Source organism: Calypte anna, chromosome 3 (genome assembly GCF_003957555.1).
Source record: "Calypte anna isolate BGI_N300 chromosome 3, bCalAnn1_v1.p, whole genome shotgun sequence".
NCBI lineage: Eukaryota > Metazoa > Chordata > Aves > Apodiformes > Trochilidae > Calypte > Calypte anna.
The window spans coordinates 43,124,700-43,149,684 of NC_044246.1; the positions used below are offsets into that span (position 1 = coordinate 43,124,700).

Genomic DNA, 24,985 nt, shown 5'->3' on the forward strand with positions numbered 1-24,985 from the left:
AATTATATTACCAGACTGCACACCTATCTATTCCTGTTGACAATGCCACTATAATATTTAATAATCTATTTCCAAACCTTAAAACAAAAAAATACAGAAAAAAAACAGCAAACAGGGAGAGGTTCCTGTCTGTGCTTCCACAAACACTTGAGCTGACTGTACTTACACACCAGCATAAATCAAACAGGCACAATCCAATTTAAATACAAGTCCTGCAAGGCTTTTTCGTTAGGGACTGCTTATGGTTTTGTCATCTTTTGACTAATTTTATTACATAATGCTGAGAGATTTACTATATTACATTACAGCTCAGCTAATCATAACAGAATTTAAAAAGTTAATTTTGTTTCTCTGCTTTAGAGGCTTGAGAGTATACGACATCTTACTGGTATTCTATTATTTCATTTTTCTAAAAATCTTCTTTTGTTCTCTCTTCCCATTTTACATTATGAAACATCTTCTATGTACTATTGCTATTTTGAAAAACAAACCTAAAAATGCTTCCATTCTTGTGCACAATGCCTCTCAACAAATCATACAGTTTTAAGTCTTTTTAGCTGCTTCTCTCTTTTGCCCCTACCAATTTTTTCAGGGTCTCTGGTCAAGCAGAAATAGCTCACAGTTCAGCACTGACCTCATGTGAAAAAAAAGATATAGGGCCACTGCCTTCATATTTTCCTTACTCAAGCGAGCACAAATAATTCCACTTAAATTGGAGAGATACATTTAGAGCCCAATTTTGAAGATAGGAATATAGTTCTGGTGAGGTATTACTAGCTTTTTGTCTTGTCTTTACTGTCATCCTTAAACAGCTGCTACTGCTCTGCCCAAAATCTGCTGTAGTGAGAATGAATCGCCATGAGCCCCATCACAAAGATTGGAGCAGTATGAGGAGTAAACCTCCTCCTGAACCTTACATACACATTTATCTTCATTTCACCATTTAACTGGGGTTTTTTCTTAGTTTTATATATGGAAGTTTCATCCGTATTTCTTTGTCCCTCAGGAGCAAGACACAAAAGGGCCCAAATAAGGTCCAGAAAACTTCCTAGAGCAGAGAAAAGGGTTCTGTGCCCATGCTCTGGGCACCAAACTAGAGTATTGCTGAGAAGATTAAGCCTGGTGTCCCATATATTAATGTAAAAAGAGGTTTTGGCCCAAAACACTAACATGCACCACTTGCAAAAGATGAGAATAAAACAGAACAACAGGAATACAACCCTCACTGTACAACATATTGCACATACAGCTTGATGAACAGAAAATAAGTACATAAAAAAATAGGCCAAGTTTCTGATAAAAAACACTTTCCACATCGCACACCCGTTGATGTACTTTATATTAAGAATTTTCCAGTCTTTTTACAACTCATTTGAGAAGGTCCACTCAGGGAGGGCTGGTGGTTCCAGACTAATTACTTCCAGATTGTTTCAGATTTTCCCACATACAGAAACAAGTGACATGCTGAATTTTGGTCAGATCAAGGCAATTCCACCAGCTGCTTCACAACTGCTTAGAGAGATTCATCTGGATGCAATTATGAATTTACTGCAAAGGTTTTGTTGTTTTTTTTTTTAAATGTTGGACCATAGAAATCATGTTCCTCATTGAATTCCCACTGAAGTAAACGGGGTGATTTCCATAGACTTTGATGACGTTTAGATAAGGTCCTATAAAATGAAAAAAACAAGAACTCTTTGTCTATGAAAAAAAGAGGTTTATCTCTTATCCTTAAAGGCTGCACATCAAAGAGCTCTGAAGTTGCACAGGATTGCTATAGACGAAGTCCAATACATGGCCATATCAGAAGGCATATTTATAAAACGAGTATTCTTATTAGCATTGTTTTCTAGGTGGCATATTACAATCTTCCAGACAATAGTTTAAAATTAATAGTTTTTACAGAAAACACATCTCCAAGACTAAGGACTTGGCTTCAAAAGGACTAATCTCTTCTCAGTGAGGAAACAATTTGTCAATTCAAAGAGATTAGCCTTTATGTTGGGGAAAAAAAATACAAAACCACAGATTTCATTCCTAGATTTTCATTTCCCTACAACTAAAACTAGCAAACTGTTATCTGAGGAGGCTTTACTTTTATACCTTCAATTTGTCATAAAGCATAGTAAGACATATGCATACATATTTTACATCCAGTTGATATAGTTAGGTAAAACTATCTAAATGCCTCTAGGGATGGGAGAATCCAGGAAACCCTTTTCCCAAGATAAGAGTTACAGCCACCACGCAGGTGGTTTTCAGCACAGTCCTCTTCAGGAGATACTAATCCCAAGAGACTCTTTGAAAGAAAATACTTGTTTGCCTGAAAGATTCCTACAAAAACCTCACTTCTGAACTCAGACACAAGTTGTGCCATCTATGGTGAAAGTGTCTTTGTACCAGGCAGTCCCAGTAAGTTCTTTAACAGAGAGCACAGCTTGGAAGTCACATGCATAACACTGATGCATATTTTTAAAAATTCTATTATTTCTTTGCTCAAGCATCTACAACTAAGAAAATCATTAAGGAAAGTGACAAAGCTGTTGTTTTACAGTAGTTGCTACCAACAGGTGTCAATAATCTACAGACTTTCTTTGCTTTTGCCCAGAAATAAAGATTCTTCTGATATGACTATAAGAAACCAGCTGTTTTAATGAACCACATTTAACAAACTGGAGAAAGTGACTGAGGATGAGACTTTGGTTCTGCCTACTAAAAAGTTTCTCTGGCACTATTTTTCCTCCTCTCATGCCATCAGTCTCTGAAGTAAACACATATTTCACCTATTCAAGATAATTACAACAAAATATATAGCAACACTATATTCCAACTTTTCTTAGAACTGTGTTGGGAGAGGTGCCTTTATTATCTCATAAAAACAGTAGGTTCAAACAAATGGTCTTAGCAAAGCAGATTTTTCTTCAAAGTTTAAAAAGTCAAGAAGTGAAAGAAGGTTGCCTTAGCAGCCTTTTAAATAAAACTAGAATCCAGCCCACTTCTTTCATCAGCAATGGACCGATTCCATGGTATTATCATGCTGAAATACAAAACTGCTGGCATTCTTCTCTGGCGTGCCAGCAGAGATGTGGCTGTTTTATTCTGAATATGACAACTGATGTCTTTCATAGACTGACAGAAAATAGGAAAGCAAAAGCCAGTGAAAAATAAAAGCTCAGTGAAACATTTCAAAAGAATGGGCATAGCTGAAACTGTAACAAACTCCGCAACTAACATTAAGTGGATAGTGAGTGCATTAAGTGCACTGTATCTAAAATATTGCTTAGGAATTTGCAAAACCTGTCCGATTAAAAGGTTTTTAAGTTTCTGTAATTCTCAAGCAATTCTATAACATGAAATAGCAAATTAAATAAAGTATTAGAGCAACCAAAAATTGAAATACTGAATAATCCTATATCTTATTGTTCACTTTTTATGTGTCTTGTTCAAAGCAGGCCAGAGTTAGCAGCCATGAGTACTTACAGACTATGGGAAGTGGTATGATCATTACATTCCTTCATAACAACTGACAACTTTTCTTTTCACTCTAAAAACTTGGGAGACTGGCACCTGCAAACCTCTCCTCTCTACCTGTTCATCCAACTCCACAGGAACGAAAAGGTACTTTTTGCATACTGTAAAATTTAGCTACAACCTAGAAACAGATATGCAACAGCAGAAGACAGACCAGTTGGACTTGCATACACTGCACTGCAGGCTAGGAGAGCAAGGAAGGAGAAGCTGGGTTTTACATATAAATTCACAGAAGAGGCTGTAAGATTAACCTAAAGCAAAGTTCTACCTTCTACCACCAGCAATGTTTCAATCACCTTCAACAGCTGTTTCTTGGATGTGCCTAAATCTGGGGAAACCAAGCCTATTGCTTATCATATCCTATTCTGGAAATAGTCATATAGAGATTATACTGTATTTAATATAATGTTTTTTCTGATAGTTGGTTAGAATAATTATGTACTTACAGCATTACAGTAATTTATTGTGTGTACTTCCTAAAATTGTCTCATGGTAGTTTTTTGTATCTTTTTCAGTGAGCAAAGAGACAACTTCACAGAAATACAATGAAGTTATATGTGTAAATATCACACAGAGACTTGTCAGAAAGCCAACATCTTAAACTGTATCAAGTGAATAAAATGTCATGAAAACAACAGATTTTTAAGTGGAAATGAGAAAACGTAAAATTGTTCAATAATCAAAGAAAGCATCAGCATGAAGAAAGCCCTAACCCATGCAGTCACAATACTTTTGCTTTTTTTCTCTGCCAGTTGCTGTGTAATAATGTTGATGATGTTCAAAATTCTATAATTTTTTCACCTGTATTGTATCTGAAGAAAACCACAAGAAACAGCAGAACATGAAACTAATGTTCCACCAAAACCAAGAGAAATTTACCTTTGATTTAATGAATACAGTATTTCACGTGATGTTGAAGTCACTTGTCCCATATGGCACAAGATAGGAGCAGAGCTGCTGGCTGTAATCCAAGTCCCTCAACTCCTCATCTCCTAACTTATTCTACCGATCACTTACCTGCCTGGTTTTATAAAGAATGAGCCACGTTACACTAAATATTAGCTCTGTTCCACTATCATCTGTCGTCCTCTGAATTTAGTCTAATACTCCATATAACTAAGGAATTACTGCAGCTTTTATATTTTGCAGGGGCAGCAGGAAATCCATGCCCACTGCAAAGAGTGCAAAAAATCCTCTGGCCTACGTTCAACTCAATCTGAGAATTCTTTGAGATTTCTCAAGAATTCAAGCTTGCAGTTTTCTCCAAGCATTGCTGCAACTATCAAAGCATTGCTAAAGCTTCAGGAGAATAAACAGCAATTCATCCCAAATGAATTGTCCTGTAGGAAACACGTTTACAGCATTCATGTCCCTTTCCCACCCATATATGCACCCAAGCTTTCTCTGCACTTACCCACAGAGCACACGTTTTGTTAAGACTCAGTCTTTACTCATTTTAAGACTCATTTTAATTTTAGTTGCTATCCATAACAGACCAAGTTCTGCTTGCATTAGCTTGGATAAGCAGCTCTAGTCACTGCAAGGAATTACTGATGGTAGAAACCAAGCAGAACTTGCCCCAGTTTCCTTAACCGCCTAGATTGGAAATCTGACAAATTAACCCTACTAAAAAAACCAAACCAAACCAAAACAAACTACTAATGCAATTAAATGCATAGCTTTAGTGCATGTAGAACTGAAAGCCTCCCAAAAACTGTGAAAGATGCTATAAAGAATAGTTTTGCGGGTTTGGTTTCTGCTGTTTCTTTTTGGTTATGTGGGGAAGCAAATTATTCATAGGGTGGAAGGAGAATTGGGGGTTTCACCTTTTTTTTTTTTTTAAGAACAGTTGTAACTCCTGATAACTGCACATTTTCAACATAAAAATCAGCCTGCTGGTAAAATTCACACTACAGGACAAAACGTACTGCCAAGGAATTTAATTTACTGTCAAACATCAGTTTATCTAAGTTAACTGGACCATGAGTTTTGCAACACAGAAATAAAATACTGAGATCAACCAATGCAGAACTACAGTAACTATCAAGTAAAACAAGTAAAAAACAAGTAAAAACTTTCTCTCCAGCACTGGATGGGGTCCAGTGCTCCAGCATCCTTACTGGTACAGCTTAGGTACAGATGATCTTGTTTTCTGTCAGCAAGCAGAAGCTACATAATGATTATGCTCCATTCCCTGTAGTACCTATGTTATTAAAATTCTCTGATGTCAGGAGGCTGCTTTCCACAATACTCACAAAGGGCCTTTTGTTTTTGCCTCTTGGAAAAAAAGAAGAAAAAAAAAAGTAAACTGATTAGTAAGACAATCTTAAATAAAGAATGCACAAAACCCTGCATACTCTTGAGGAAGATTGATCAAGCCCAACAAAACCAACTAGAAGAGACTGTCAAGGAGATAATAAAAGCTGGCAAGATACTTTTTGACTTCAGCTGCCCCTTGGTGATGTGAGAGTTTTCATCTTTTCTCAAGACAGTGCCAGTTATGCTTCAATGCCTTTGAGTGCCAGCCTTATTAAAGTCTATGTTGTTACCAGCCCCAATACACGACACAAAATTAATATGCAAACTTCGACTGAGAAGATTGTCACAGTTGCTCCACCAGAGTTTGCATACAAGGAAAACAAGTGTTACAGAACAGGAAAATTACATTAACTGTGTTCTCAAATTGTCGCTCTGAGCATTGCATACTAATGTATTAATATTTGTTTTTAAAATAAGCATCTGCTATGGGAAGACTGAAAGAGAGCATAAAAGCATATGCCACCCAAAGCGACAGGATTCTTCAAGAAAAGGAAGGCTGGAAGTCACCAGCTTCTGTCCATCTACCATAAGGTAACAAGGTTGTTTAAACCAAACCCAGTTAAGGTTAAGACCAATAGAAAACTTGCACAAGTGCCTGGAAATTAACAAAGCCTGGAAATTGTTTCAGTGCCCAATTCGTGGGCAAGTATTTAAAATTCATATCAAAGCCAGCTCCTAATTTCATAGAGGCCAACAGATCCTGAGTGTACAGGGAGAAAAGACGTTTTCCATCTTACTGTCAACCAAAATATGTCTGGCCATCTGAAGTCTGGCAGAGGCTGCTACTGTATGTGAGATGGATGAGTTGATCGATATTTTAAGGACATCCCATCCTCCCTCCTCCATCGCCTCCCTGGTCTTACTGTGCCTCTAGCCCAGTAGTGAAAGCAGGAAACGTGCACAGCTGTAAGCTGATAAAAAACTACCAAGCCAAGTGAAAGCAAATCTGAGCTCACTAAACAGCCTGACAGGAATTTAACATGGTAAATATTATTACTCCAAGGTGTATGTTTCTCGTGGATACCCCATTAAACTTTAGGAAGAGAAAACTACGACAGGGTGCAGTTTGAACTCAAGAGAGCAGGAAAGTGATGTCCATTTGTAAAATAAATGACAGAATTCTTCAGGGGAATGGGTGTGTAAGAAAGAGAAGCCAACCTCTTTGGTTTTAATATTGAGCCAGATGCTACCAAGTTCTCTGAGTAAAAAGCACTTCAAGATCATTGTCATTCACTCATTCTGATGTTTAATTGCATTATCAGGTTTTTTGCCAGGACACATGCCAGTACCGCTTCTATACGTGACACCACTTCATCAAGAAACTTAAGTGCAGAGCCAATATGAGGTAAAAGCAATCTTATGTCCAAATGAGAAGATTCTGTTTATACGATGTTTATTTTAGAAGCCTCTTTTTTAAGTAAGTGAAATTACATTAGCAATAGTTTACACAGATCAGTGCTGAAATCTCTAACACAACCCATCCTGCCTTGAGAACAGCACTGTAATTCAGCCGTGGTTCAAGTAAAAATTACCTGATTCAGTTTCACTATAACACTAAGTTTTAGAACACCTTCTTTTTAAGAAGTAATTTATGACCTGGGTGGCACAAGAGACTGCTGATTTTAATGGTCCACATATACTTACGTGTATTATTCAAAATAATAATGCTTTATATAAAAAAAAATATTGCATAATTCCAAGCTAAATACTGAAAATTCCCCTTGTGGGGGAACAATTCAGTTGCTCGTTCTATTTAATTTAAAGTTATAACTTATATTTAACAAGCTCAAAAGCAACTTCTCTTAAAGCAGAAGTACTGAGAATTTACCCGACATCTCAAAAAGAGTAATTCCAATATACTAAGTTATTTTTTTGATAAAAGCATGGAAAAGCTGTTTTTAATGACCAGGTCATTACTGACCACCAGGTCAGTAAACAGCTACCACAGACACCGCTACTCTCACCTAAAACCATTAGAGAGATGGAGAACAGCGATGGAAATTGTAACTCTGTACTCCAGGGATTTTACAGTAGCACAAGTTAGTCACATTTTACATTATTCTGAATCAATTCTATTTTTCTTAGGGACAATTTTGCATAAAAATCCAGCAACAGAAAAGCCAGACCCATAATTATGCTCTCCAAGGGAATGAATGCTTTGTAACACAGAGACAGATGGCTTCATTTCATGTGCTGCACTCCCCCTTTTTCTAGAAGTTCTGCTGCTATCTTATTGTATGGGCTCTTTAACTTGCTTGTTTGCATCTGTCATGGTATTTTGTGAGCTCTGTAGCTACTGAATAGAAAAAACATTTAATTTATGAGATGGGAGCAGATTTTGCCCATTTATCATAATCATCCTCTCAATTGGGATACGGCTATTTTCTCATTAAGAAAAATTCAAAGTATAACATCATTTTATTGCTCTGCAGTCAACAAAAGCAAAATGAAGCATGATTTAAGAACAGAATAATGCCTCTGGATCAATAAAGGTCACAGATACACAGGTAACTTACCTCCGATATGTGCTATTCTGCCCCTGTTCACAGCTGATTGGAATAACCTGTTCTCAAGTCAAAGAAAAAATTTACCACTCCACAAGAAATGCAAGAGCCTAACTGATCACTAGAGTAATTTTTCTCATAATAGTCTTGTCATGTATCTCACCTTTATTTGCTTTAAAATAATCACACAGTTTATTTTGAATGTGTAACCCATTTATGTCATTGTTGTGGCGTGCCCAGGACCACAAAAATTTAAATACAAAGACAAAAAAATTTAAATTAAAAATGGTAAGTTACATACCAGAAAGAGCTTCACTACCTGGATTTCAAGGCAGAGCAGTTCCTTTTAGAGAAATTGTAACAGTTTAGCCTCTACAAATCTTTTTGCTCCTCTTCGCTGTGGCAATCCTGTGGTCTTCCTCAGCAAAGTGTTGCTGCACCAATTCCAAGTCCTTTTGTACCAGGGAGGATGCACCCCTTGTCTTCCCAAACCACAGCTCATTGCAAAACATTTTTAGGGCCCAAATTCTGCTTCTTCCCTTGAACTCTGCTACCACAACAAATTTATTTCCCTCCCCAAGAGCTTATGCTGACATGGCACCTACTTCTGAGCTTGCTGGGATGGACATGATACAAACTTTAGGCAATTTCTTCTTCTTTCCCCTTGCTTGCCCTCAAATCACAATAAAACCACAGCAGGTTAAAACACAACCAAGTATTTTCAAATAATGTTAGATCCCATAATCTCCACCCCCATCACGGCTCAATATAGACTATAAGAATAAAGTTTGTCAAGCATAAATATTGGCAAAGCTAAACATTTAGGACCCAAGAGCTCTGTAGAAAACCCTCTAGGTGTAACACCACACAAGAACTCGTGTGGTGCCACAGGAGTGACTGAGGGGAGCTGCAGCAGGGTCTCGCCTTCTCAAAACAAGAGCAGCAAACAGGAGAGGAGTTTGACACACTGATGCAGTTCAAAAATGCAGAACATGCAATGGAACTATTTCCTTAGCAACAGTCAAGGTAAAAAGCTTATTTGTTGGAAAGAAAGAGGAAAACTAGATTTTACAGCAAGCAGCGACTAGGTAGTAAGCTTATGCAGAGTACACCATAATAATCAGATTTTGTAGTCAGCTACTATGCCTACAAAGCAAGCGAAGGGTTGTTAAATCACACAAGTCTTTCTCTACATACATATATATCAACCCATATAAAAACCTTGTGCATATTATAAAGTTTCCAATAATGCCAAGTCCCACTTTGACAATTTTATTTTTAATCTCTTTTCACCTTACTCTCTCAGATTGAATAGAGGACATATCAACTATCAGCCTTAATTTCTGCTCTCATTAGCTTGTACATTATGCAGATGTCAGGTCAGGAAAAACTATCAGATAACCAAAAATTAGTAATAATTAACCAATAGCAGTGCAGATTGTCCAAAGAGACCTATTCCTTCCAAGTGATAAATTATTTTTTAATTATCCCATCGAGATGGAGACTTCTAATTGCAAATACTCTAAGAAAGCAAGAAATATACGCTGGGGAAATCCCAGATTATTAGAAACTGTGCAACTTTCTACATAGGTTCTGCAAGTGATAATAGATCTTTTTCAATTAAAAAAAAGAATCTCCTGGAACACTTCTTCATTGATGCAGATAAGCCTGAAATTGAAGTGTATGAGGAGGATAATGGAATTGACAATTCAATTTTTAATGTCCAAACAAACAATTTTTTTTTAAGTCAACAACATAAATTGAAGTCAGGCCTATTTAGAAAGTGCAGATATAAGAAAATGAAACGGGTTTTGAGCAGCAGACACATTTTATTAGTTTAACAGTAGATGACGTAAATATATACCTATTTATTTTGCAGTTGAGAGGCACTTCATTTGTTTCAATACAATTTTACAGATTCAGAACCACTCCTGAGCCCATTACCCTATTTTTCCATTACAGGAAGAAGAGAGATATGATTTGGGGCTACTGGGAACTCCAAGCTTATCCCAGTATCCAACACCATCAGATTAACAGCTCCTCACACACTGAAGGAATAAAAGAGAAGTCCCAGATTCCACCAGATCTCCACAGTAATCAACATTTTGGAAGCCACATGGTGGCAACTTCTGTTGTGCCCAGCAGCTTTAAATATCGACACAGTTTTGCTTTCAGTGGTCAGCAAAGTGTAGCATAACCATCTACTGCTGTCCCCAACCCTGCCCAATCCACAGGACAAAAACAAAGGGGAAAAGCAGCTCCAACTCTTGTGTTTTCTGGTTCAAACACAGAACCAGTGCTCAACATCCTCATCCCGCGCTCTAACAGTCCTATGGCTTGTTCTTGCAGGGAAAGGTACGAGTTCCCCACCTCTGCCTCCTATACAAACCCCTGCCACATCTTCAGAGGACAGGCTGCAAAACTGTCAAACTGAGCGCAACTAAAATTATATATTGAAACCCTGAGAATCATTTCTAAGGTGTTGTATCTAACCAGATGATCACCAATTTCCTCCTCTTCCTCCCAAGAATAACATTTGCTGTTGGATGAAGGCAACACTAACATCATACCCTTAAGCACGTTGATTTCTGAGGCCAAGGCACTCTGCAACAAGCATTTAATAAAAACCTTGGCTATAAAATCCTAATGGCTCATTAGCCACTTCAGCATTTCATAACAAGCATTATCAGCCTCTCTCAGGATCACAACAAGCGAGGTTAGTACTAATGTGGTTCATCCACAAATATTTCTATTAATATGGCTCTTGCACACATTTTCTACCTAATCAGCCATCTGCCACCAACTGGAGAATTCCCTCAAAGTTTGAAGGGTAGAGGAGAATACTGTGTACAAGTTAGAAAAAACAAAAATCCTATTTCATGTCTCCGTTTTTTTTTTTTTTTAAACCAATGTCTTTGCTCCTGAAAATTGGAAACGGTACCTGGGTGCAGAAGGTGCACAGATTTCAGCTCTGTGGGTGCAAAACATAGCTTATAGGCCAAGTGAAAACTACAGTCAGCAGCCAGTGAAGTGTATTGCTGGCCTTGCAAATAGCTATACTGCAGGAAGAAAAAAAGAAGTCAAGTGTATCTCCCGAGACAAAATTTTTGGGTGAGGCAGGGCACACAATAAATATGTAAAGCTTAACAGCCTTCATTTGGGGCTCCCAGACAGTTTGGGAGGACAATAGTGTCTGAAAGAATACCAATAAGCTGTAGAAAGCTTTCTTGAATATTCAGCCTACTTTCTTACCCCTTTCATTCACATTATTTAAATTTCACATATGAACCCTGGCTGAAACAGCTGAAGTAAGCCAGATGCCTCAAAAAGAAATCAGGATTCTTCTCTAAATCTGTAGATGACATCACAGTTCAGCTATTTTTGAGGTTGCAAATCAGCGAGGCAGAATGACTACTACATCCACTCAGCAACTTTTTCACTCCAAAGTTGAGTTTTTGTGATGAAAAAGTCAAAAGATAGAAAGTTTCCAATGAAGAGAAATAATGAGTAATTACCCTTTGCAGTGTTTTCTAAGAACCAATTAATACACAGGTGTTTACACATCCTAATTCGCTCAGTGCTGCTCTTGCTTTTCAAACTGTTGTCCAAGTGAAAAACAAAGTCACTGCAGTCACCATACCACAAAAATCCTCCTGTATGTAACAGCCCCATTTTAGCCCAACGCTGCAAGGATGACATTTGGATCCTGGATTCCTTGCTAACTTGCCCCAGCTCTCACTGGAGTGCTTATTCTCTCATTACATTCTTAGAGGGAGAGGAGGGAAAAAAAAAAAAAAAAAAAAAATCAAGAGAGCCACATCTATGATCTAAAACCACACAAGCTGAAACATCTGTAATTAACTGGCTAATCAGTGTATTGTCTGACATATGAGCAAGAAGATGACATGTTAAATGGAGAGGTTCTTTCAACTCTAATTTGTCCAGTTAGAAAAGACCCCTGAAGTCAGAGCAATTTTTTTGATTGTTATTGCTGTTGTTCCAGTTCAAAAGTAGCTCCCAGAAAGCCTATAAAATGAAATTTTGTCTCTGTCTGCATCAGATTTTTCCCCTTTTATATAAGCTTTAATGTAGCTCATAATTAGATATTGGTATTTAAGGGGAAATTGATGAAAAAAGAACAGGCCTCCAGCTGAAGATTTTTAAAGCATGTGTCAGTGGCACGTTTTTTTGTAACGTATTTAATTGAGAAGAGTGGCAGAAACTGGCTAGAAACACAGATGACCTCTTATTCTGCTTCAATGCATCCAATATTTTGTGATCAGATACACTGATATACCGAAAGTATCAGTATGCCTTTTCCCCCTCTCTCACATACAAAGCAAAGCAAAAAAATGTCTATATATATTGGGGGGGGTTGTTGTTATTTATTGTAAGAGAAAAATAAAGATGTTATCTGTTACCTATTTTAAACATATCATAGTACTTAAAAAAACAAAGGTTTGCCTCCATACTCACAAAAGACAAAACAAGCATTTTAAAGTGCCAAAGTAATTTCAGGATAGAAAAAGCTGTACTTGTAATTACAAATTATACAATGTATATTGTAAAAAGTCAATGCCATATAAAAAGTCACTCCCTCCAAAATTTAAAAAAGCAAACAAAAATTTCAGAGAAAGATATTTTTTTTCCTGGCATTTTAAGATTTAAATATTCACTAAAATCCTTTCAGAAGAGTTTAAAATTTTGTTCATTTAATTAAGCCTTTACTCAGCACCATAGTTATGCTTTAAATACACCAATTATGCAGTTAGGCACTTCTCAGACTGCTTTGAACAAAAAGACATACTATAGTATTTTTACTCCAGTATATGCAACAAAATACATAGTCTTTCTGAATATGGGCACTGTTGATCTCTAATTACAATGCTGCCTATAAAACTGTCTTTTTACCCTAAAAAATTGCTAAACAATTATTATAATAAGGATAAAATACTCAGTGCAAATATATATGGCAGCCTGCATTTGACAGAAAAGGGATCAATACCCTGCAAGAAGTCTTGTACTTTCCTTTTAGAATTATGCCACTGTGACACCAGATGCCTTTCCCACTCAGAATTTTACTTGGACATAGTTGTTTATAAAAAACAATAATTTTTCCTTCTTTATGGTGCTGCTACCCTACTTTTACATCGTTACCGCAATTTGCTACTGATGTAGAAAGCGGAACCAAGGAGGGCAAGAAGTAGAATTCATTCTCCTTCCTTTCTGTCTCAATGTATTAGGGCTTTCTCAATTTTCAGTCCTTTCAAAATGGCTGCATTTCCTGGTCAAATCATGTCAAGCACACACTGAAAACAAACCACCTTTGAAAAGCTTAAGAGCTAAGCAAAGAAAGATCAGAAGAAAATAAACCAAAGCTCCAAAAAGAATACAATTAGATATGTTTGCTAATATTTACTCTTTTCTCAGCTGACCAGTAAAAAACCATTCAGAAGAAACCTCTGATTACAGAGTTCAGCTATAGTACAGGATCAAAAAGTGACTGGATAAATCCACAGCAGAAAAATGACAAATATTAAAACCAGAGAGACCACCCGGACTCAAGCAGTGCCTGAGCTACCCATCAGAGGAAGGTGAAAGAGTTCTCTAGAAAACCATCACTGCGTGCCCACTGCTCAGCCTCCCATCACCTCAGTCACAGACAGAACACTATAACCTTTCTCAAACCTTTGTTAAAAACCAGAAGACTTAACACAAGTGAGCACCTTACTACCAGGGTAAGGGCTGCCCACCACAAAGTCAGCAAGCAAGTCACATCAGGGCTGGGAGAATGAATCCACTCGCCATGACACAACAGTCAAGGAAGGATTTGTATGTGAACATCCAAATTTCTTTCATGCCTTCCTCCACCTTCTGCCTGAAAAGTCTATTATTTGAATTTATAGTATAGTAAACCTGCCTTTTTTCTCTGTTTCAAAGTCTTCCAAGCCTTCATTGGAGTCTGTGCAGATGCACCTCAAAGCTCTGTCCAGGAGCAGTATCCTAAAACCAACATGCCTACAGGTTCTTTAGTCAACCAAAACCAAAATAAAAATATACAAGAAAACCAATTTTAAAAATATAAAAATCAGACACTAGCGTGTTAACTTATTTAAATGCATCTCAACATCCATTTAACAGGTTTCCAGAAGAGGAAAATTAATGCTAGTTATGCAAATTCTGCTGAGTGAAACCCAGCCTGTCCTCAGTATATATCACTTGTCTCCAAAAATCTGAAGGGTTGATTTTCTTGAATGAAAATTTGTGATGGAACTCTGCAAGGAAAATATCAGAGCAAAAGGGAGAAAAGGAACTTTCAAACTTTATTACTTAGCAATGAATACATAAAGTTTATCATGATATGTAATTTCTTAAAATAAATGATGATATACGGTAGCAGGTTTCTCCTCCAGTTTTTGTTCTATTTTTATGCAAATCACCTAAAACCTACCTTTGTATCTCATAATGTAAAATAGATCTTCATGGCAAAGCACATCACATTTTCCTATGTTTAGCATATTTGGGAAAAGTGAGGTGCAGGGAAAACTTCTCCATTTGGGAGAAAGTGAGACCTTAATAACAAGTCCTGAAGCTGAGCTGGTTTTACCACAGTTGCAGAGGTGCCTCCAGAGACTGAACTCTGTTTCTGCTCTTCCCCAGTTCCCATGGGAAGAAACTGGAGAAAAGAGCTTGCATAGAAAGCCAATCTAACATTGCTCTTCCATAAGATTAGAGAAGTGAAGCGGAGCAGGAGGGAACCAGAGCGAAACAGGGTATTTGGAGCTAGTAAATCAAAAGCACTATTGATATACACGGGACTATGTAAGCATGTTCAAGTCTGATGAACAGTGAAAGGAGCACAGTAAGAGGTTTAGCAAACACATATTTTTGATAAAGTTTCAAAATGTGAAGTATAATTTGACAGTTTATAAAGAAACAGAGAATTAAAAGTCTGGTTAAAATAACTTGGAAGGCAGGAAAATGGAAGAAGTTGCTGCCAAAAAATATGAAGGAGGAGCAAGTACACAGCAAGATATGAGTGGAAGTAGAGAGGGATAAGTAGAAGATAGCTTAAGATAGAAGGAGGTCTAATCTTTTTTAATTTGCTCAGATAAAAAGTTATTGTAAAAACCTCTCAGAACAGAGGCACAGCCCCAAAATTCTGCCAGAAGTTGAGAAGATACTAACTTGAATAACAGGAGTCCCACTCAGAACACCTGCTGAGATCCATGGCCCAGCAACTTGCCAACTCTCTTCATTTAGCCTGCCCAGTAAGTCATTGGCCACTGAGTTACTGGGATATAACAGATAAATTTAGCCACAAAAACCAAAAAGAAAATATTTAAGATTAAGCAGTTCTTAGAAGATGAGAACAAAAAAAATTGAAATTAAAAAAAAAAAAAGTTCTAAGAACTGATGTAAAACTGCCCATAAGGCAAACATGTTTCACTGTGAAACAGAACTAATCATTTAAACCCCAGTTGTGCAACTTACTGTAGATCAGACACACATTTCCACAGGTTGTCTGCCTTCAGGACACTGTGGAAAAACAGTCATAAAAGGTTCCTACTTTTTCCTGTGCATATAACACTGTATCTGAAGGATGTAATGCTTGTACAGCAAAGATGAAGTGGGGAAAATGATAGAGACACAGGCAGCTTAATGCCAAACCTTAAAGAATGTGAGGTTTGGCTTTTTAGTGCATTTTTGTTTGATTAAGAACTCTAGTGCCACAGAAGATTGTTTGAGAATAAATCAAGAAACACAGAGTGGCTTAGCCTCACTCTTACATTATGTTTTCATCACCTGAAATCTCTTGAGAATTTTCACCAAAAGCAGTTTTTAATTCTTTACTAAATCTCTAAAGGACAGCTCTACAAAGGCATTTATTCTCTTTGGTGAAAAGATTTATCCAAACTGATGATAATGTCTCAGTAAACACTGGCTGTAAGTGCTGCCAAAGTCCTGTACATTATACAGAAAGCTATAACTTTAAAATTCTATGTCTGGCAACGCACGCTCACGTAGCCGCATTAGGACTGGGGAGGCTGGGACTCTGCAGACTGGAAAGGAAAAGGTGGAGGTGAAACACAATCCAGGTTTGTAAAGCAGCACAAGCAATCAACAGGCTGAAAGCACAATACAAAACAAAAGGGAGTTTAAACCAAGGAAAAAGTCCATTTCAGACAGGTAAAATAATTCTTCACCCAGCAGGCAGGCAGTGGACCCCCAGTGCTGGCTGCCACAGAAGTGAAGACAGCCTGGAAGGTCTGAGATGGTCAGGTCAAAGGTGGCCTCTGCCACTTTGGTGCAATCTTTTAACTTGCCAAGCAAAAAGGCAGCTAAGGAATTCAAGGTAAAGGCTTTCCCTTCATGGTGCGGGAAAAGAAAAAGCCAACAAAGGTGCAGTTAGCACCTTGCTCTTGCACATCCAGAGCTCATCACCTATCACCAGCTAAAACCCAGGCACAGAGTCCTGTGAGAGCCATATGTTCCCACCATATGTCCAGAAAAATGCCAACTTGAGGGAGGAATCCACCTGTCTTCACTACAACACACTACTGCTGCTACAGTCATGGCTCCTGGATAAACATATTTGCAGTGATCAATTAGGAATGCCAGGGTTTAAGCTTTAATTTCCTTTGCAGCAGAGAACTGAGTTACTTTGATTTGATTCAGACTAAGATTTCTACCAGCCTTCCAGCTTCTTATATTTGTATTTCCTAGACACACCATGGTAAACAAAGAAGCTGGTTCAATGGATGGGAAGGAATAAAACTGATGATCCTATATATGTTCCTGCTAATCTGACACGTCAATTTCTACAAACTAGATACTATATACATCATACAGCCAACAAATTAATTATTTTCGTCCCTGAGCTAACACATAAAGCTACTCAGAGAAATGAGATATATTTTTTATCTCTGAATGCCCCAGAGAAGGAGAGGGATGGGGCAATGGTGTAAACTCATAAGCTTATTCATAACTACTCTACTGTATTATAGAAACACGACCTCAGATTTTTACAGACTCTGTCAGTACTTCTCATGGGCAATAAATCAGTTTCAACTATTTGGTAAAGAGTTAAGTCATAAAGCCAAATGCTGCCATAATATATGAACATGTTGCAGCAGTTTTATTTTCAGGGTTTTGTGCAATATTGTCAATTTTCCTCTGCTTTGTTTCTGCTGGTTTTTTTCCCTCAGAGGAATAAAAGTAACTCTGAAGTGAAAAAAAATAAATCATTCCATAACTACCTTGAAAAATATGCTGCCGTGACTATGAAAGCCAAGCAAGCTTGAAAGATAGAAGGTCTTGAGACATACAAATTAACACAGCTATTCAAAAAAGCCCACAGATTCTCCTCAGGAACATCTGAGAGAAAATTCCATGACATTTGATGATGTTGGAGAAAACAATCTGGCGTACTAAGTATTAGAAATTTTCCTAAATGAATGCAGAAAATGTCTGATAAACTTTACCCTCAGAGAGGGAAATAGAAATTTTTATGCACGAACAGGAATGAGACCCCAGGGCCACAGCCAGTGCCATATCCCCTATTCCTTTAGGAATTACAGAACATTATACAGAAATGAGACATTTTGATGAATGACAAAATAAATGACTGAAAGAGCCTGGAAACCATGAGGACAGATCATGAACTTTACGGCATTAAGTTTTTTAAAATCTCATCTTCTTTCAAAACACACGCACACAAAGAAGTATTCAGTAGATATTTAATAATAAACATTTTCAACTGTGATGATTTTTTCCTCCAGAAATAATTTGTGCAAATAGCAAACATGTTCTTAAATGCAGAACTAACAACTATTAGTAATGATCTCATTTTGCTGTTAAGAAGGATGCAATCTGTGTTATTTTTGCATTTTCTAGAACTTTAGCTACTGGCAGTTTTGGGGAGTCTCATCCTCTAAAGTTAGTCTAAGGTAAAAAAGGGAAGATACTGGGCAAGGCAGCTCAGGAGCTCAGATCAGCTGCTGTTCATCAACATCTCAAAAACAATTGTATCATGAGATAAGCCAGGCCTAACAACCAACCTTTTTTACTTTACTCGCTTTGGAATCAAGTACATCATGTACGAGCAGTTGCAATCAATATTTAAGCCCAAGCTGAAACAAGCCAGTCCCAGGCACAATTACAAGCTGGGTATAGAGTGGGTTCAGAGTAGCCCTGAAGAGAAGGACTTGGGGGTGTTGATTGATGAGAAGCTCAACATGAGCTGACAGAGCTCTCAACCAGCTCAGAAGGCCAATTGTACCCTAGGATGCATCAAGAGGAGCATGGCCAGCAGATCAAGAGAGGTGATTCTCCCCCTCTCCTCTGCTCTTGTGACACCCCAACCTCAAATACTGAGTCCAGTTCTGGTGTCACCACCATAAGGAGTATATAGATCTGTTGGAATGAGTCCAGAGGAGGGCCAAAAAGATAATCCAGGGGCTGGAGCATCTCTGCTATAAGGAGAGGCTGAGGAAATTGGGATTGTTCAGCCTGAAGACAGCAAGACTTCAGAGGCACCTCATAGCTGCCTTCCCATACCCGAGGGGAACCTACAGAAAGGCTGGAGAAGGACTTTTCCTAAGACTGTCCAGTGATAGGACAAGGGGAAGTGGTTTCAAACTGAAGGAGAATAGGTTTACACTGGACCTTGGAAAGAAGTTCTTTAGTACAAGGGTGGTGAGACTCTGGAACAGATTTCCCAGAGAAGTTGTGGATGCCCCCTTCCTGGAGGTGTTCAAGGCCAGGTTGGATGAGGCTTTGAGCAATCTCGTTTAGATAAGAGGTGTCCCTGCCCATGGCAGGGAGGTTGGAGTAGATGGTCTCTTAAGGTCCTTTGCAACCTAAGCTGTTCCGTGATTCAGTTCAGCTGCAACCAGGGTCAAAAAAGAGCAGGAAAGGAGGATGTGAATGGCACAGTGATCCATGTCAAGGCTGCAAATAAGCATCTGTGCCCTAGTGAGCTATAATACTTTATAAAACAATAGCAAATGGTTACACTTCTTATTGAGTGAAAAGTATTAGACCATAGAACAGGAAAAGCTGTTGCCAGTGTAATCTTCTTTCCCTAAGGAAAGGGACTTTTGTGATCATTCCTCCCTGTCCTAACTTTCAGGCTTGTTAAGCAACTTCAGAGGCACAGAGATTACAGGTATTTAGTTATGTTTGGCAACAAAACAGCAGAGCTGGTGTGGATTACAGAGACCTGTCTGAACATTTTGCCAGTCTTACAGAGCAGCACACATGCACCAGGAACAGGCAGGACCTCTTGCCTTGTGAGTACCCAGGGGTAAACGAAGACAAAGAAAGCTATAAAGGTGGCATTTTGGGGACACAGGGATGGAAAGGTGCATTTCAACATCTGGGTATAAGAACATATTTATCTTCATGCGTATCTGCAGAGACACTCCAGAGAAATTCCTGGACATATTAGACCATTAAGAATCAGAAAACAGATTTCACTGTTCCAGCACTGCATGGACTAAATTTGTCAGCTCAAGACATATGACTGAGTTTATTAGAGACAGACATTAGGTTTATTCCTCTTGGTCAGTACCCACTGACGGGGATAAAAAGCAGTAAAAAAACCACAAAAAAAAAAAAACAAAAAACAAACAAAAAAAACAAACAAAAAAACCACATTCAAGTTTCCTCTTGTTTTGTGATACTATGAAACAGGAAAGAATACGCTCTACATGATTGAAGGATTTTTCTCTCAAACAAAAAGTAAAACAAAAGCTTTAAGCAGGTTCAAACCATTTAGCCAAGATCATTATTGAAATTTTTTTCATCTAATGAAGACACAGATTTTACAAAGTTTTGACTAAGCTTTCATATAATACCATGAGAACTAATTAATTCCAAGTTTGGTCAACTAAAGTTCAATGCTCCCTGACTACAGAAGAAAAATAACAAAACAAAAAAATCCAACAACAAACTCCATCTTCTAGTATGCCTTCCCCTTCCATTCTCTCAGAAAAGTAGCATTTTATATTACCCATTACATCTTGATTTAACTATCCTTTTTACATACTGCAAACCACTGACTGATCAACTTTAAATTTTTATAAAGCAGACTTTTTATATATCTATACTTAAATAGATATATATGCACTAATCCCAGAGCATTTGAAAACTGTAAGCATATACACAATCAATGCGTCTCCCATATTTAAGAGTCTAGGATACATCAAAAAAACAAACTCCAGGTGCTACTACATAGGGATGCTCTAAGACAGATATAATAGCAATTCCAACAAAATTGCTGAGAAAGTTAAAATATCACAGATTTATAGGGTAGTTTTTACAAGCTTAAACTTTATTCTTTTAAGTTAACTCATTTTCCTTCAACTTCTGAGCAGTCCCTAGGGACAGTATTCCCTGGATAAAGATACAAAAGCAGTGCCACAGGACCAGGGTAACACTTGACCAACATGCACTTACTTGCAGGTGAGAAACTTACTTCAAAGAACTCATTGGTTTGGAGCAGTAACAGACACCACAGCAGAACTAAGCTGTTGTACACAGGGCTCTGACAAGGCTTTTAAGTGTTATCAAAACACCACCACACTTAATTGAGATCGTCAGCCTCGGCTCTCGCAGAGGGGAAGCGCTGCAATGAGCTGCTGGTAATTTTGGTACCCTACGGATATAACAGGCAGGAGTTCTGAGTAGTCAACTAATCACTATTGACCCAATTAATAAGCTCCAAAACAAATTTTTGCTCTCTGTATTTCATTCGGCAGTCTAAGAAAATTGTAACATTTGTATCAAAGGAAACTATTTGCATTTTATTTCAAAAGATACTATCATGTTTATTTTAAAATGCTGATACAGATCTAGTCTTACTACTAATTAGATGTGCACCAAAAGTTACGTGTGGTAAAAGAGGCTGCCCCTCTTCAAATGATGCAAACACTTGTAGTAATTGGGCTTCACCAGGAAACAGCAATTACAGATTTATGGTACTACCTTAAACACGAATACGGACATAACATAAATAATTCTTTGCAAGTTGGCTATTCTAATTAGACCTCATGTGCTATGTGCAAAAATGAACATTCCAGTGACTTTAAAATTATAAATTCATATTGCAAAAGTGAAAATACCAAGCAATTATCTGAGATTCACACCAATTATGCCATTTCCAAGAATTATAATCAATGGGTCATTTTGACTAATGCTGCCATTTTATATGTGTGTATATATACACTTATGAAAAATTCACCCTAATGTAAACATTCCATAAGCTGTCATTTGCATGTCACAGACCTAGCTTTCTTTCCCTCCAAGAGCTTCATTCTACTCTTCTCATCTGCTTTATACAACTACTTTATGCTAAATTTAGTATTTAGGCATTTTTACTGCAAGTGTAACATCACCTATTGCACAACGCATTAAGCTGTTTTTCCTAAATCAATTTCTTTCAGAAAATAACTTTCTCTCATGTATTTTTTCAATGCCACTACGGTAATAATTCCACTATTGTCAAAGTATTCTTTATTGACTGACACTTTATGTGAAATTGTATGCTGTTAGGCTGCACTTGAAAAGCTGCAACGAGGGCTGTTTCGTAAGGAAGAGTTACAACCTGGTACTACACATCCTGGCTTGCTTGCTCCAGCCTTGTAATTTCTTTTCTCATTTTGAAATACAGCATTCTAAATTTCAATTTATGTTTGAAGCAGCTTGTAGCTTTTAATGATCGTGACCATTTTGAAACTAAGCTGACTCGTGCCTTCAGGGCACCGTTATTAAGGGAGGAGAAATTCACTGATCCAGTCACCAGCATACGCTGCCTCTCAGACTCTATTTTTATAGACCATTAGAAATCTGCCATGTTTTGTCACATTCCCTAGATGTGGCACTTCAGGGCTTTGCTAGCACTACCTTACGTGGGATTATTCTGTCAAATCATATGAATACCTTGCTTGAGTCTGCAGGGGTTGTGATAAATTTCTGTTCCCACATCGGTCTCTCCCTGCCCACCCCCGTAAAGACACCCACTACTTTCAACCTTTCTTTTACCTGTCTGTAAAAACCCTAAGATTAAACTTTGAGTTAAAGCAACATGAAGTTTTATTACTACACAGTCTTACTTGCTTCAAAGACAAATACTGCATCCACCTCTGCATGGATGTTAAATGAATTCCCCACTGGTTCCTAAGGAAAGCTGAACACTATCAAGGTATTTCATTGGGATCAGCATCAAGATCCCATGAGGAACCATCCCTGCCTGAAAACATTCTGACCCCAGTTTGGGTGAGTTGCCTTTCCTTTTTATTGCTACTGTCACTTCTTTGTGCTAAAAATTAGCCTTTCTTCTCCACCCCTACTGTTTTTTGTTCAGTAGTTCGCTGGAAGTTCTCTTTGGCACCAAGTTTTCTGGCATCAAGCAGTACCAGCTGCTTTATGCAAAAAAACAATGACTACTTTTATATTCCTATTCATAAAAACCCCAAACATTTTCAAAGTAGTATTATTTAGTCACCAATACTTTAAGTTTCACCAACCCCCCTCATTACTTCTTTCAAGAAAAAAAACACTAATCAAAATTTAAACATTAGGATGATGTTCCTCCTCTGCACTCAATCACTGATAGAACCCCAAGAGACGGACACCCACTACAACAACAAACAGGCTTTTTTCTCAAGCAAATTTGATAGAAAGAAGGTTCTGCAAAGAGGACTGTGAACCTGACTGAGGAGTAGCAGCAGCACCATTAGGGACATCAGGAAGAGTTCCCAGAAAACTTTGTGGGGGGTTTTCTGCTAAAAAATACACAATAGTTGGAAGCTTTTAAAGTGCTACAATCACAACTGAAAAGCTCCAGCAGCTCCTGATGACAGCTTCTGCTCATGCTCACCAAGATAAAAGCTGTCTGCTCCAAAAACTGTTTGCTAACTTTTATGCTTTCTTGGCAACAAAACGAGATACATAAGAAGAGAACTTGGTTTCATTATAGCTCAAAATATCCAAACAAGTCTAAATTCAATCTGTGAAAATAACCATGATTAAGCAAAATGCCATGAAAAGCACAAAAATGCAAAACAAGAGGATAACAAATTCCTATTTCACATCTGATACCAAATCCCCTATAACCTAGTGGTGGGCACAAAAATATGGCAAAGTGCTTCAAGAATAATCCTGAGGCCCTGATTCCTGATGTCCCACAAATCCTGTCTTGAGCTTTGTAACACCAGATTTCGTAGCTGTTGAAAACAAGCAAGAGTAGTTAGGAAGAAAGAGCATGGGAGAAATTTATTAAATTGGGTTTTTTTCAATATTGGGAACAAATGCCTACTTGTGTATGAATTTATTTAAAGCTTTACAAGCTCTCTTGATCAGATTTTATTACAAGATCACTTGTAATATTTGGCTATGGCAATGTATGGAACAGGTTACAAGTACCAGGCCTGCCAATGCACATACATCCACTGGCAGAAACCAGCAGGACGAAGGCCCTTTGGATCTAGGTGAAAAAAATTACAGATAAGAAAAGGGAAGCAGAGACAGGAACACCTGTCCACCCTCTCCATCACCTTGGATTTCTCACCACCACCAATTCCTACTCTGTAAACCCTGAACAAGCAAACGAGCACTGTCATCCAGCACTGAATAATTATGTTCCAGAGAAGAGCTACACTGGCAGGAAGAAAGTGCTCCCTGCAACAAGGGCCTCAATTTTTAGGATTATCTTTTCCAGTTCCTAGATTTGGGGAAGGGGAGAGGGGGTGTGCATGTGTTCAGCTCTTTAACACAGTATACAGTGAGTGCATGGCAGAAGAGAAAAACAAAAACCACACCAGAAACCTCTATTTTTTGCAACAATGCAGGAAAACATATGTTGCATGCAGAATATACTCATCTTACTTGAGTTTGCAGGTGCCTACAGCTGTTTAACAGAGGTAACTGAAAACTTAATTTTTTGTTTTTCTGCCTCATAACCAGTAGTTCTAATTTAACTCTAAGATGACAAATGGATTTTAGCTCTTAAAAATCTGGAAATAGCAATTAAATCAGGACTGGCAATTACCAGCATATATACATCTGGATAAACCACTATATGCACAAGAAGAAAACTGATTTTGGTGCCAGCCTCTGTATATGACCATAGTTTATATGAAGATCCTTTTCAAATAATTCTGACCTGCTTCATGGAACACAAGAAGCCAGTGGGATTGCTACTTCTCTGGCTCTTTGCAGGGTTTTAACGCGAAACCTTTGGTCACCCACAGGCATTTTTAGCAGGATGCCACGGCAAGAAGGTGTAACAGAGCAAAGCAGACAGCAAGTATGACATGTTGAATGGAGGAAAATTAAGCAGATCAAAGTTAAGCACAGAGTTTACAGTATCATGCAGCAGTAGAAGTGAGCAGTTCAGCCTGAACCTGAACCAGCCAGGGTGCAGAACAGCCAAGGGAGACAAACCCAGAGCATGGTACTGTGGCTATCTGGTAAGAGAAAGCAGGGAATCACTCCTGACAAACAACAACAGCATATCTGGAGGCAGATCCAACAAGCCCTCCAGCCAAATTGTTGCAAATTTGGATTCTGAGATGCCAATGAAACCCAGTGTAGAAGATTTCATGGTCATAAAAGTTTTAAGAAGA

The 24,985-nt window shown here is 37.9% G+C and overlaps 1 protein-coding gene across 1 annotated transcript in view; it reads right to left on the reverse strand.

Annotated features, from left to right (window-relative positions):
* LOC115598062 (translation initiation factor IF-2-like) overlaps positions 1-24,985 on the reverse strand; it is a 104,401-nt gene that overhangs the window by 21,325 nt on the left and 58,091 nt on the right. The window lies entirely within an intron of this gene.